The sequence below is a fragment of the Falco peregrinus genome, chromosome 2, assembly GCF_023634155.1.
Source record: "Falco peregrinus isolate bFalPer1 chromosome 2, bFalPer1.pri, whole genome shotgun sequence".
Lineage (NCBI taxonomy): Eukaryota > Metazoa > Chordata > Aves > Falconiformes > Falconidae > Falco > Falco peregrinus.
The window spans coordinates 84,242,045-84,255,109 of record NC_073722.1 but is presented as its reverse complement, the minus strand read 5'-3'; the positions used below and the strand labels follow the sequence as shown (position 1 = coordinate 84,255,109).

General features: G+C 36.7%; 1 protein-coding gene across 3 annotated transcripts in view; it reads right to left on the bottom strand.

Annotated features, from left to right (window-relative positions):
* The window catches only part of ADGRD1 (adhesion G protein-coupled receptor D1), a 160,963-nt gene that overhangs the window by 112,151 nt on the left and 35,747 nt on the right, over window positions 1–13,065 (bottom strand). The gene's annotated exons all lie outside the window — the stretch shown is intronic.

Below are 13,065 nucleotides of genomic sequence, written 5' to 3'. Positions count from 1 at the left end.
ATATCTTCCTTCTATCAGAGTACTCAAGCTTAGTTAAAGCCCCACATTATCTGGCACAGCTCTCCAGCTCTTGCCTTTTATTCAGCAATATGGAGTTTAATATTAACATCAAGCATACATATAAATACATAAAAAGCAGGCAACAGGATGACTAGATTAGGACAGACATATAGATACAGATACAGAAAGCCAAAAAAAAAAAAAAATACTGGTTGACCAGACCTGCTCTAACTAAACCTGAGAATTTATTTTAACCAATATTGGAAATACTTATCTATTTCTTTCTGCAAAATCAACCAACAGGTTTTTTACTTAAAATATCTGTGCCTTCAAGACATTCCTTTCTACACTTATCTTCATGAGGATTTCCAAACTGATTGTTATATCAAGCATATTTTATAGACCCCCTGCATTAGTTACATGCATGACATCTCCAGACTCAACCCTAGAAGAATAAATAAAATCAAAACATCGAAATCCAACAATCTGAGAAAAGGAACTCTCAAAGAAAAAAGCACTTAGAAAATAAAAAACCCAGGAAAAAGAAAGTAAGAAGGAGAATGTAAGGATTTTTTTTAAAAAAATAACAGGTTAATATTCTGAATTAGAACTTTAAATTTACTCAACTTTCATTCACTGCAAATTATTTAAATTTCTTTCTGCTTCATTTTATTTGTTCATGGGATTTGTCTTGTGATTTTCATGTGTTCTACCTCTCCTTGTTTAGCACCATCTAATACCCAACTTCAGCAAAGCACTTAGCAATGTGCTTGATTCAAATCACATGAGTAACCCCTACAAAACGTGCTGCTACATTCTTTGCTCTCCTAAACTGTGATGCTCTGGTTATCATACTGAAAGTGTTATCATAAGCCCTGCCTTCATCTACAGTACGCTCCCCTTCAAAGCATACGTTATTCATTAAATCATAGCTTGAACAGATGAGGATTACTGAAATTTATTATGAGAGGAGGAAGGTATGCAGCGCTAGCTTCAGGGTGAGTCATTGAAAAGCAGTTCCTCTTGGCTGGCCCTGTCCTGATAGGAATCTTGTTGCTGACCCAGCTTGTGTTAAGCCTCTTAAAATGGGAAGGACTCTACCCCTTTTTTCTAAAAGAAAAAAAAAAGAGGGAAAATACCTCCTTAGCAGGTGCTTATTTCCTGCTAGAAAAACAACTCCGAGCTTCTATTACCAGCTGTTAATACCATTATCTACAAGCTCTGTTGCAAAGCAGAGGGAGGTGAGTTAAAATGCTTTCTGTAACAAGCGGTGGGGAGGGAAACAAGCAAAACCAGAAATTTACCATCCACAGATTTCCCTGAAGTATGACTTCTCTGACATTACTGAGCTAAAATTAACGTTATTTTCTAAGCCAAAGTTTTTATTTATGTTGTGAACTACGTATGTGCATTGTTTTAAATTGGTGATGTTACTGTAACACAGCCTGTACTTAGCCATAATGCTGCCTTGTAATAAGTACCGTCACAGCCACAATGCAGTATCAGGTGACTTTGCTTTTGCTTTAGAAGAAATGCCACTGTGGAAAGGCAAAGGCAGATCACACTCATCACTACTGAGCAGGTGCCTTGTTTTTCCTTTGCTGATTAAATGGAACAGCTCAGGACCATAATAAAAAGAGGAGAAATCATTCCAAAATCTGTACAATTATTTCTGTATTAATGCCACTCATCACCAGCAGCAGAGCAATAATCTTTGCCTCTATTAGGCTGTATAACTGGTATCGCTCTTTCAACCCTTCCCATTTCACCATTATGGTCGTGAGGACTCCACTCTGAATGTGTGTCATATTCTAGATTTCCCATTTAGTGGCCCAAGGCAATATTCACAGCATTTTCCTACAGAAACTGTGACTATTTAAAAAGAAGAAAAAAATTTAAAAAAATCAATTTGTAATTAAGTGGACTTGCAGGAGTTTTCCAAACCTCCTCTTCCTAACCATAAATTCATCCTATTTAACTACTATTTGGATATCCACTACTATTTTATCACCAGATAAAAGTTGAAGACAATTTGGCAACCCTCACTACCACAAACAAAGCTTTTTCAGTTCCACAAAACTATACCAAACTCCCTTGCATTCATTGTTAATGTCTAATGTGTGTAACATGTCAACATGCAACTTAAAAAAAGAAAAATCCTGGTCAAATCCATCTTAATTGCAAGACCACACAGAGGAGCTTCATGTTCAGAAACCTCAAATATTCCATGATTTATAATCACCTTCTAGACCTTGTACTCCTTTGGACACTCCACACCTACAAAAAAAGTGATTAAAAACAGCCTATGGCCTTTTCCACAAGTGTGTTCTAAACCAGAGTACATGCAGAAGACCCGATTCTTTTCAAAACATATTCCATCTTCACAACAGTTAGCCTTTCATTACCTTACCCTTATAAGTAATTTTTACGTATGTTTCCAAGGCAACTAAACATAAATCAGAAAGACAAAAGCAGATTTTGTATGTTTACTATTTTCTGCATGAAGCATCATTTGTTTATATTCATTTAAGTATTGGTCACTCATGCCATATAAATCATTCCCGCAAGCTTAAAAGGTTTCACAGAGACATGGGCAGACAGGCCAGAAGACTAGAAACTTGAATAGAACCATATGATAATGTCTTGGATTGGCAAGCGAGAAATGTAAATGCACAATCTAAAAGGCAAAACAGCATGAGCAAAGAGTTCAAACTATGCACAATTAATAAAAGCAGCCTAGTTTCCTCGACATTCAGTGCTGATGTTTTGAAGTCACCACCAGTACAAAAAAACCAGCAACTGTTACACCAAACTATCTCAAGGAGACTATACAACAGGTTGTTCAAACCCCAGACTACTGAAAGCAGTAAAATATAAATTAGATTGAACAAATACAGTCACAGATGGCTCTTCCGCTGAAACAACTAGTGAAAAATTTTGTAGTGCACTTTCCACTCGTTGTTCATTTACTTAATATGCATGCTGACAGACCTTTCCATTTTCAGAAATTATTAGTCCAGATTTCCTTTACTGTACTCCTCATAAATACAGGTCCATTTAACCGCTAGGACTCATCCTGTGCAACAAGTGGTATCATGGCAATTCTGCCTATGAGATACACATAAGGTGTTAGAGACAGAAAACTGGCTTAAGAGCAATTCTCATCAATTAGGTACATGGTCTTCTCTGTGGTTCTCATATGTGAGAACACAGTAAAAAATAATAAGATAAACAGCTCAGGAAAATCTAGATCTTAAAAGCTTGGCAGTGTGTGTAAGAGTTCCAGTACGAAGCCAGATATCACATAATGTGACGCTGCTGAAATGTGAAGGATCAAGGTAACAAATCAAGGAAAACAGAAAAGAACATCTTTCTTTAAACATCCCTCCACCACAGTGCCTTATCTGGAATTCAGTCACATTGATCTGGAAGACAAACTGAGTTGAACCTGCCTAGAGTTGAGTTAATAGGTCCAGAGGATCCAGAAAGTCGTTTCTCTTCTTCCTTTTACATGGATTATTCAAGACGTAACTAAAGGAGAGGTAGCAATGCACTAGCATTAGATTTCTACTTATTGAAAAACACTGGCAGTAAAATCAACAGACATATTACCTGAAACAAGTATTTATTTTTAGTGTTTGGACTTGATTCTTTTTTCTCTTCAAATTGTTATGAATAATGGAGAATGGAGTTGTACCAGTCTGAAAGCAACATAAGATCACCATAGAGTGAGGAGTGAAAGCTCAGCTTCATGGGAGTCAGCAGTTCTACCACGGATTGTGATTAAATCAGAGTTTTACCCTTTATATTTAATAGATCTCTCTACAAAACAGTTTTAGAAAGATACTCTCTCCAAGTGCCATACTCTAGTGAATTTGAAATTCTCAATCAGCAAACCTATTTCTGAGCTTACAGAGAAAAACAAAATAGAATTTGGGCATTTTGAGTCTAAATCCAGCTTTTTCTGTTTAAAATCCTACAGTTTACTTCTGCAACTTCAAAACAGCTTGACCTCATCCAGAGATGTTTTACAGGATCTGTGCTCACACTGGGGATTAGGGACTGGTGGTATGTTATTTTTACTTTTCTGTTTATAATTTTAAACAAACTTACCAACTGAATGTTGGCTACTTCACCACCGCAGTAACTTTTTTTCATAACATCTAAATATATATCTGTATTAACATTGTGCAAAGAAACGCAATGTTTTATAGCAGAAACACTGACAGTTCGTTAAGTGTAGCACAACTAGCTGGAACTCCTGCAATAAGCCATCACCACACACAAGGATGCTTTGAGGATGTAGTCACTGATGAGGAACTTAAATAGAAGGAACTAAACTGGATTTTAAAATGTTGTTCACAGCTGCGACAGAACTCTACACCACTGGACCAGACTTGATCATGTCAAATATAAACCCCATAATTTTCTCTTCTCCTCCTGTGACAAATATTCAATCAGAGGCACAAGATGCCACAGCTCTGTAAAAGAGGATAACTGTGGAATTATGTTCTGGGCTTATTTTATAAGTCAGCAAGATTTTTCAACGTTTATTGCTTGGTATTGACTGACCTCCAGCTCCTGATGCACTGTCACTTGGAAGCAGCAATTTGAAAGAAAAAGCAAATGCTTTTTGCTGTAGATTGATAACACTTGGTTCCAGTCACCAGTAGTTATTTTCTTTAGGCAAGAGGTAATTTTATAGGTACTAAGTGGAACCTAGCATGCCCAAAGAATAAAAGTCAGCAACTAAACTTAAAACCGAAAGCAAACTTTACTTGAATACTTCCAAAAACATTAAATCACTTCATGATGTCCCCGCTCCTGTTGCAATATCCACCTCAAAGGCAAAGGGCTCATTTACAAAGACATATAGAGGACTTGTTTCATGACAAATGAGTGGTAACACAGGGAAAGTACTGCACTTCCAAAGGCTTAAGTCTGTTCTGACATGAAAATGAAACCTTCTATGAATTACAGCTTATTACAATGCAATCCCGATTCTTTCAACGGGCAATCTTCAATGTGCTTAATGAAAATCTATAATTTTTTTGTTACTGCATATTTCCAGGCTTTTAGAATGGATTCCTATGAGAAAATAAGTCTTGGGATGTTTCTGTTAATAACATTAACGATACAGAACCATTGCTGTATTGTTAAGAGATGCCATATATCATCATAATGACTACTGGTATTTTAAGGTTGCCCAGGAGCAAGAAAATTAGCTGCAACTATGTCCATTTCTCATTTGAACTCAATGGATTTTCTGTATTCTTTATAGCGAGAATTTAACTTTTGCAACAAAGTGCTAAACTTTGTATTGATTTTTAAATTACGAGCTTTTTTTTTTCCTTAATTACAGTACAATCTGTAAGAGTCATAGTTTTAATTGTATTTTATTCAAGTTTTTTCTGGCAAAGTCCACCCAGTGAAAAATGATACCCCTGATCTGCAGATGTGGGCAAAAGTCATTGTTTTTCCTTGATCCATATATAAATTAGTCAACACTTAACTCGCCATAAAAATAAATTGGCTCCATATGGATTTGTCTCTCTCATGGTAGCACTAATATTTGTTTACAAATGGGAATTGGTTATTCTCTCATTTTATTTTCCTATCAGTAATGATGTTAAACAAACCTTGGGATATAGCATGCTCCTGGCCGGGCAAAAGGCAACAGATAGAAGGATGAGATTCAGGTACCTTTTAGAGGAAAAAGCCCCACTGCCTCATTAAAACCTCAGTGAAGTTCCTTAACCTTGTTCTCTATCCCCTTGAACTGCAAGAGGACTACCACCAGTTTTTTATAATGGGAGCACAGTTAAGAGGAGAGGAGGTCTATCTTCTCCCTGTACTTTACCATCTCCAAAGGAGGACTCCAAGAGAGCACTTCCCAGATATGCAGGCTGCACTTAACAATGAATGCTGATGCTTTCATATGATTCCTGGTTCTTGAGGTTTAAGGAAGTCAGAATATGAGATGGGATTAACAGGAAAAGCTGGTAAAGCTGCATTGATGAAGCACTCTAGAGAGCAGCAGAGGAAGCAGCTCACTGTGGGGTTCTGATGGGAAACATTCATTGCAGAAAGTAAAACAGCAGAAGCAAGAGAAATGACTGAGAGAGGAGATGGTCAAAAAAATGAGGAGAGAAGCAGCTTGTTTGAATGATTCAGTGTAATAATATGGTAAGAAAGACTAATGCTTCATGGTCATGCAGACAACTCCCCAAGCACTACATTTGTGAAAATGAACCACGTAGAGCAAAGGAATAAGATGGAACAACGTTAGTTAGTTCTAACGTGGTAGTATCTTAGTAAAACACATTTTTTCCTCCAGAATCAAACAAATCTCTAATGTGGCATTTGCATTAACTGTATTAGAGACATATTTATACAAATACATACATACACACACACACACACACACACATATATATATATATATAATCTAAAAACTATGATTCTATGATTTGGAGGAAAAAACAGCTACATTAAGATTTCCCAGTTTGTATCTAATCTTCAAGTGAGGCCCTCTAACAGCCAAGACTTTATAATTCTCCAAAACTGCAGCTGCACACATGGCACTTCTGCAAAAAAGAAAGGGAAAATAAAGCCCTGGAAAAAACTACAGAAGCCTCAATGTGGTTGAATCGAGTACAAAAATTTTGCTTCCAGCATAAGGCAATTTTCTCTATGGTATCAGTCAAGGGATCAACAAGGCAGTGAGAAGCACAGTGTGCTCTGGTGCATTACCCAGGGTAGGAATATTCCCCCTTTTGTCTCATGACCTCAGTCTGTCCTTTACCCTCTCTGCACCAAACATGCCTGGATTTATACCAAGCTGGTATTTCTAAGGTGCTGAAAGATGGTCAGCTTCCTTGTCAGGAAAGACAAGAATTTATAGCTACTTACTTTGTCCCCAAGACAGTGTCAAAAAGTGACTTCAGTGTTGACAAAGATCAAGGTCTACGGTACATAGCCCTATGGATTCCCCAAAATGTTGGTGCAATTTTGCACCATTTCTGCCTCTGTTACCCCTTCTGACACTTGCCAGAGCATGTTGTGTATGCATTTCAGCCTTGACATTCATCTAGTCTAAATTTCTACCCTGTGCTGTAATTTCTTGGATCACATAAATGAAATGTTAGTTCTTCTCTAGTTGCTCCTGCTGGGAAAAACATCTTGCTAGAAACAGATTTTTTTGTAGGATAATCATTTTACAAAAAGTACTGTTGCTCCACTGCAAAACATCTGGACAGCTCAAGATTAAGTCTTCTCCAGCTGCAAACTACTATCAGTCTTCACACCATCCCATACACACCAAAGGTGTTAGTTGATTCCTGTTATCTTTTTTGCTGGAGACAGTAAGTTGCTGAAGAGCAGAGCATCATCATTTTTAAAATCAGGCAAAAAAAGTCTGCCTTTCACTGAAATGTTCCTGACTAACAACTGACTATGGTAACATATCAAGTTTTGTCCCTTAGAGGGCTTAGGCAAAATTTTGCTGATAAATGTAATATTTATATTAGAACAAATACTGCAACCTATGTAAAAGAAATAATTAAAAAAATGCATCTTTAATTTAACTTGTCATCTTTACAGTTATGAAGAATGATGTCTTTCTGAAGACACTGTATGTCCATCATCTGAAGTTTTGTCGATCATCTTTGACCAGGATGTTAGGAATATAATCTAAAGCTTTTCCGAAGAAATCCTGGACAATTTGCAAAGTTTAACACTTAATACAAGCCCACATTCAAATTCTTTATGTCCATTCAATACTAAAGCCAAAATTATATGCCTCAGGGTGGCTCCACTAAGGAGCATGGATCTAGCTTAACTGTATCTTTACTGTTTTGGTCTTTGGACTTGCTGTTAAAATCACCAATGCATGTGCCACGCTGTAACAGTGAGTTTGATGTGAGTAGCTACCCAGTAGGAACATAGCTATTTCTTTCAGTTTAAGTTCACCAAGGGCTCCCTTAAGTACCATGCAGCCACATTTTCCACCATAACACACATTTGCTAGACATGACCAATGCTTACCACTGTTGATCCTCTCACTATTTACCTTATTATTACTCCAATTTTTCTTGATGGGCCAGAAGTGTTCCAGTTTCTAGAACTACAGAGACTACCACATACTACGGTCAGCAGGTACATCAAGGAGCTGGTAAGTTTAGAGGAAAACACATGTTCACACTGAATATACTGCAATTACAGGCAATACTAGCTGTCAAAGAACATAATCATCTTGCGTTTCAACCTTTGCCTCGCTGTATTCCAGGTCAGCTATAGAAAGAAAACAATATGTACATACTAAGCAAGCTCTTCCCATTATTTGCATGGGTGTATGTTGACTGGCATGACTATTGTGACAAACACTGAATCAACAGAATCAAATATTTAATGATATTGAAAATTTGACTATTAATAAAACAGCTTAGCAGAATTACAACGATAGAGCTGAGTCTAGAGTGTCACAAAGTACTACTTGGTTCTCTCTCATCTTCATCTTGTACCATAAGCAGTGGGAAGGAAGGGACGGTCATTGAAAAGATCCATGAATGTAATTCAATATGTAAGAAGTCTCAAGCAAAAAGGCCCTCAATGATCCCCAGTTATCACAGGAAAAGCTATCTTGTATCTACAGAGAATGGAAACAGGAACTGCTTTTCAGCCCTAGCTATGTCATTGTGTATTGTATTGTATTGACATGGTGGACAGGAAGAGTGGACAGAGCATTATTCAGAATGGTAGAAAGAATAAAACACTTATTCACTTTATATTCTGATCCAAATAAATTAATTTTAAATCCCTGATGAAGTCTTCTTGCAAAACAGTCTTTCTAAAGCTATTAATATTTTCATAAGACAAAAGAAAAGGGAAGAATAACAGAATAATTGGTTTGGAGGACTGTGCAACAAAACAAACTTGTTAGAATAGTGACAATTAAAGCAAAAATAACACTACAAGTAGTAAAATGTACATATCTATCTTATCTGTAGGGAGTCTTTACTTCATAAGAAGAATTAAATAAGTAATATTTTTATCCTGTGAAAAAAATGGGATGACATTCATCCTGATCCATGAGAACTTCTATTTTAAGTCAGAAAACCATTTTCCACTAATGGAAGCTTGACCAGAAAATTTTCTGCCTGCTCTGTTGATAGAAAGCATGTCAAGCAGCAATACTGGTTCCATGAGAATCCAGCTGTTAGCCTGAACATCATGGGCTAACTGCTGTAATTACTGATGTCCTCTTTTAAATGTCCTCTCTGATGGAGGTGAGTCTGTGGTCTAGCCTCCCTAGTCCTCATATCCCTGAAGTGAACAGCCTATGTATTAACTTCTCAGCTCCTGTGACCCACAGCACCAGTTTAGCCTCCCCCTCAGGCTGTGCACCCTGCCCACTGCCCTATGGTGCTCTCTAGAAAAGGAAGCATTAACGTGTCATTTACAAATATGCCCTGCATCCTTACCTAATTGAGTAGATATTAGCATCAGTTTGTATTGCCTCATGTTTCAATGAGAAACAGAAATTTGATCATCTGACGAGGTCCTAAAAGCTGATAAGAAACACAGACAGTTTCATACAAACCCAGAGAATCATTGCTCGAGAGGAGATTTAACAGTGCGATAGGCTGTAGAATGATAAATGCTCTGTGAAGTTTTGATTCAAGAGGTGATATTCAGTTCACAGACATTTTCTTTGTACCTATTTCCTAAACAAGACGTTTTATTTTCTTCCTTTTGTTTTCTGTTGCTCAATGATTGACACTTTTCCTACTAGACACAGTAGAAGAAAAAGATATAAAATTTAATTGAGCTGGGCCAAGCACCACTACAATCAGTACAAGAAACAATATTCTTTCAATCCTCTTATTTTTATACTTGTAAAATCCAGTAGACTCCACAGATCAGCCGAAAAAAAGTCAGACTCAAACTTAAATTTTAATAGAGAAAAACTATTTGTTTGGACTTATTTTTTACTTTTTCTTATTACAATTCCCTCTTAAACTGAGAACATTACGTGGAACAAACTGGCAACTATGGGACTGGTATCCACTTCAAATGCTTCTTCCATTATTACAAGCAAGTAAGCAAGCAGTATTTTAATGGATGAAACAGGTTTCTAAGCCAGATTTTATGCTCTTGGTTTAATTATTATATTCAGTCATAAACTTACATAAATAGCTTGACTGTTACACTTTAAAGTACGTACTTGAACATAGTGATCTTGCAGCCAGAATTTCTTTTACATATTAAATTCTACTTCTATTTCATAAGTAATCATACTCAACTGAATGAAACCGCTTCAGACAGTAAAATAATATGCAGTATGATAGAAAGGACCCGTGCTGCTATCATATGAAAGCTTTCAGAGACATGTAGTCATTTCCTGAGCTGCTTGAACTAACTTCTGTAAATTTGTTTAAGTAATTTACTTAAGTAGATTTACAATTGTCTAAATCTACATATTTTTAAACTATTCCATGGAATTCACTGGAGACACAGCAAAGTTAAAGAGAACACATTTGGCCCACCGTTGACATACTTATGTATAACAACTGGAAGGTATAATCTATTCATCCATTCCCTGATATTAAACATACCTACTAATTAAAAGCCAGAAGAGAAATTATATTCCCAAAGCAATAGGTGTCAGAGACAAGCAGTCTTCCTATCAAGTTCAATGCATTTACCACTTCAGCAGAGCTGCACACATTCTACTCACAACTCCTCACTGCACATCTTCCTCACAGACAAAAATTCAGTTTATTTCTACCTACACTATATCTTTGTTTCTAAAGAATACTCACAGAATTTGGAATCCATATACAAGATAGCCAGAGGCATTTGGGTTGGTTCTGTTGCTCACTAATAGGTTTTTTTTTTAGCAAAGTCACACCATCAGCAAAAAAAAAAAAAACACAAGAAAGGCAGAGCAGATAACTAGATGTATTCCCATTGCCCAGATCTCATACTATAGCTTTATTAATTCTCTTTACAAACTTTTTTGCCAAGTTCTCCTTTTAAACACCTATTCTGACACTAGATTATACTCTTCCACTGGGAAAACAATATAAATGAAATATGGCAAATAAATTAAATAAAATATTTTATGAGGTCAAAGCAGATTTTCTGTTTCACACATCTGATGATTTCAGAATGTTTTGGTATTTGAAAGTGTTTTAGCATTTGGATTTTTTTACATCTAATTTGAAATTTTAAAAGGAATTTTAGAAACCAAGCTAGGAGATACACAAAGTGTTTCACCATCAGATAACACTGAAATCAGGTTCTGGAACAGGCATAGAAAATATCCCACACAGTTGCATTTAATTTTGATTTGAAAAACACTGGAGAAATGGATGTTTAGTCCACCACTGGAGCTGTTTCTAATTCAAGTCCACAAACTGTTCAGGGGTAAAAAACACAATGAGATTATGAATTTTCTAACAGTACTTGTGAAGCAAAAATGTCACTGCACCTCTTAAACTTCTTGTCAAAGTAACAGAATGGTACCAGTTAATAAAATGTAAAAGCCAGCAGCAGATTATTACTTGAGGGAATAGGTAAGCAGATGAAGGGTTCCCTGCCTTTCAGAGGGATGCACCTTTTGTGCTTTATCCATCTCCTTTCAGGGTTGTATGCCTAAGAGCAAAATCTAGCACAATTATCCCAACATAGTTTATTGAACAGAGTTTAAGATCATGCTCACTACACATTTAGAAATACTTCACCCCTTCCATTATAAATTAGGAGAACTTTAAACGCAAATGCACTGACATGTATTTACGGACTGATTTCAGACAGCACTGAGCTACTTTTTCAGTGCTGTTAACACAATGGGGTAAGTTTCCCCATTTCCCGCAATGCTTTTAAAAAATAAAATAAAACTCAGAAAACAAACAAAAAAAACCCCAAACACAGACACACAAAAAAACCCCACCACAAACCAAAATCAAGTCACACCTGAAGAGGTGTTCTTATGATCAGACCTGAACATTCCCCAGAATGGAAGTAGCTGTATAAATACTGTGGTAGATAATAGATGGCTGCCTGTGAATGCATTGCCAATCAGCAGTAATAGGTCTGTAAGAGACAACAGCCACTCCTCTGATGCACAATACAAAGCACATACTGCTCTAGGCGGAGTATGAAACTCCCAATCAACCTGTATCCATTACACACAGGATACATTAGACAGACATGTTCATACCACATTCTCATGGATTCTGCTGACTAAACCAGAGAAAGCGATGATAAATGCAAAATTTTTAACTGTATACCAAGATCCTAGTGATCTTCACAGTGAAAGTCAACAGGCATAAAGATAAAAACCAACTGGTTTAACAGCCTGCTAGTAAATTATCACAGTAAATCATGAGAAGGTACCTGCATAAATAAAGCAAAGTACATTTTATAAATGACCTACACAAAATACAGTCTTCACTTTGCAAGTGCCCGCCTCCAAAAGGCCCCTAGGGACACTGAAGAGAGTCCTTAGTTTGAAAAGCTGTCAGCAACACACTATTCATCTCTATGCCTTAGGGTCATATATCTGTTTTCTGCAGCCTACTCCATCTTTATCCGTAGCCCAACAGGAAGAAGATAAATTGGCTTGAAAACAGCCATTGAAAAAAACGTGATAAAATATTCAGAAGAACATAAAAGAGATGTTTTCTAGTAACTGAGATCTTTCTTTTCCATTCAACACTAAGTAGGTTATAGATGCTACACGTCTCATGCCAGCACCTCATAGTTTTAACTCAACTATTCTACATTTCACTGACAAGAAAAAGAGGTAACTTATTCTCCAAGGGCAAACAAAACCAGCTCTTTTTCCAGTTTCTGGCTGGAATATGCTAATTAGTGAAACTGAAATGTCTTACCAAAAATGATCAGTTTGAATATAACTTGTCTCCGAGTTTTCTCAGATCCTCACATTTCTTGTCTCTTGTTTCTCAGATTCAGAATGCTCTGCTCTCTAGAAAGGGCAGTTCACACCTGAACAGGGATTTAAACCTGCCTCTCTCCTATTCCACGAGATACCATGCT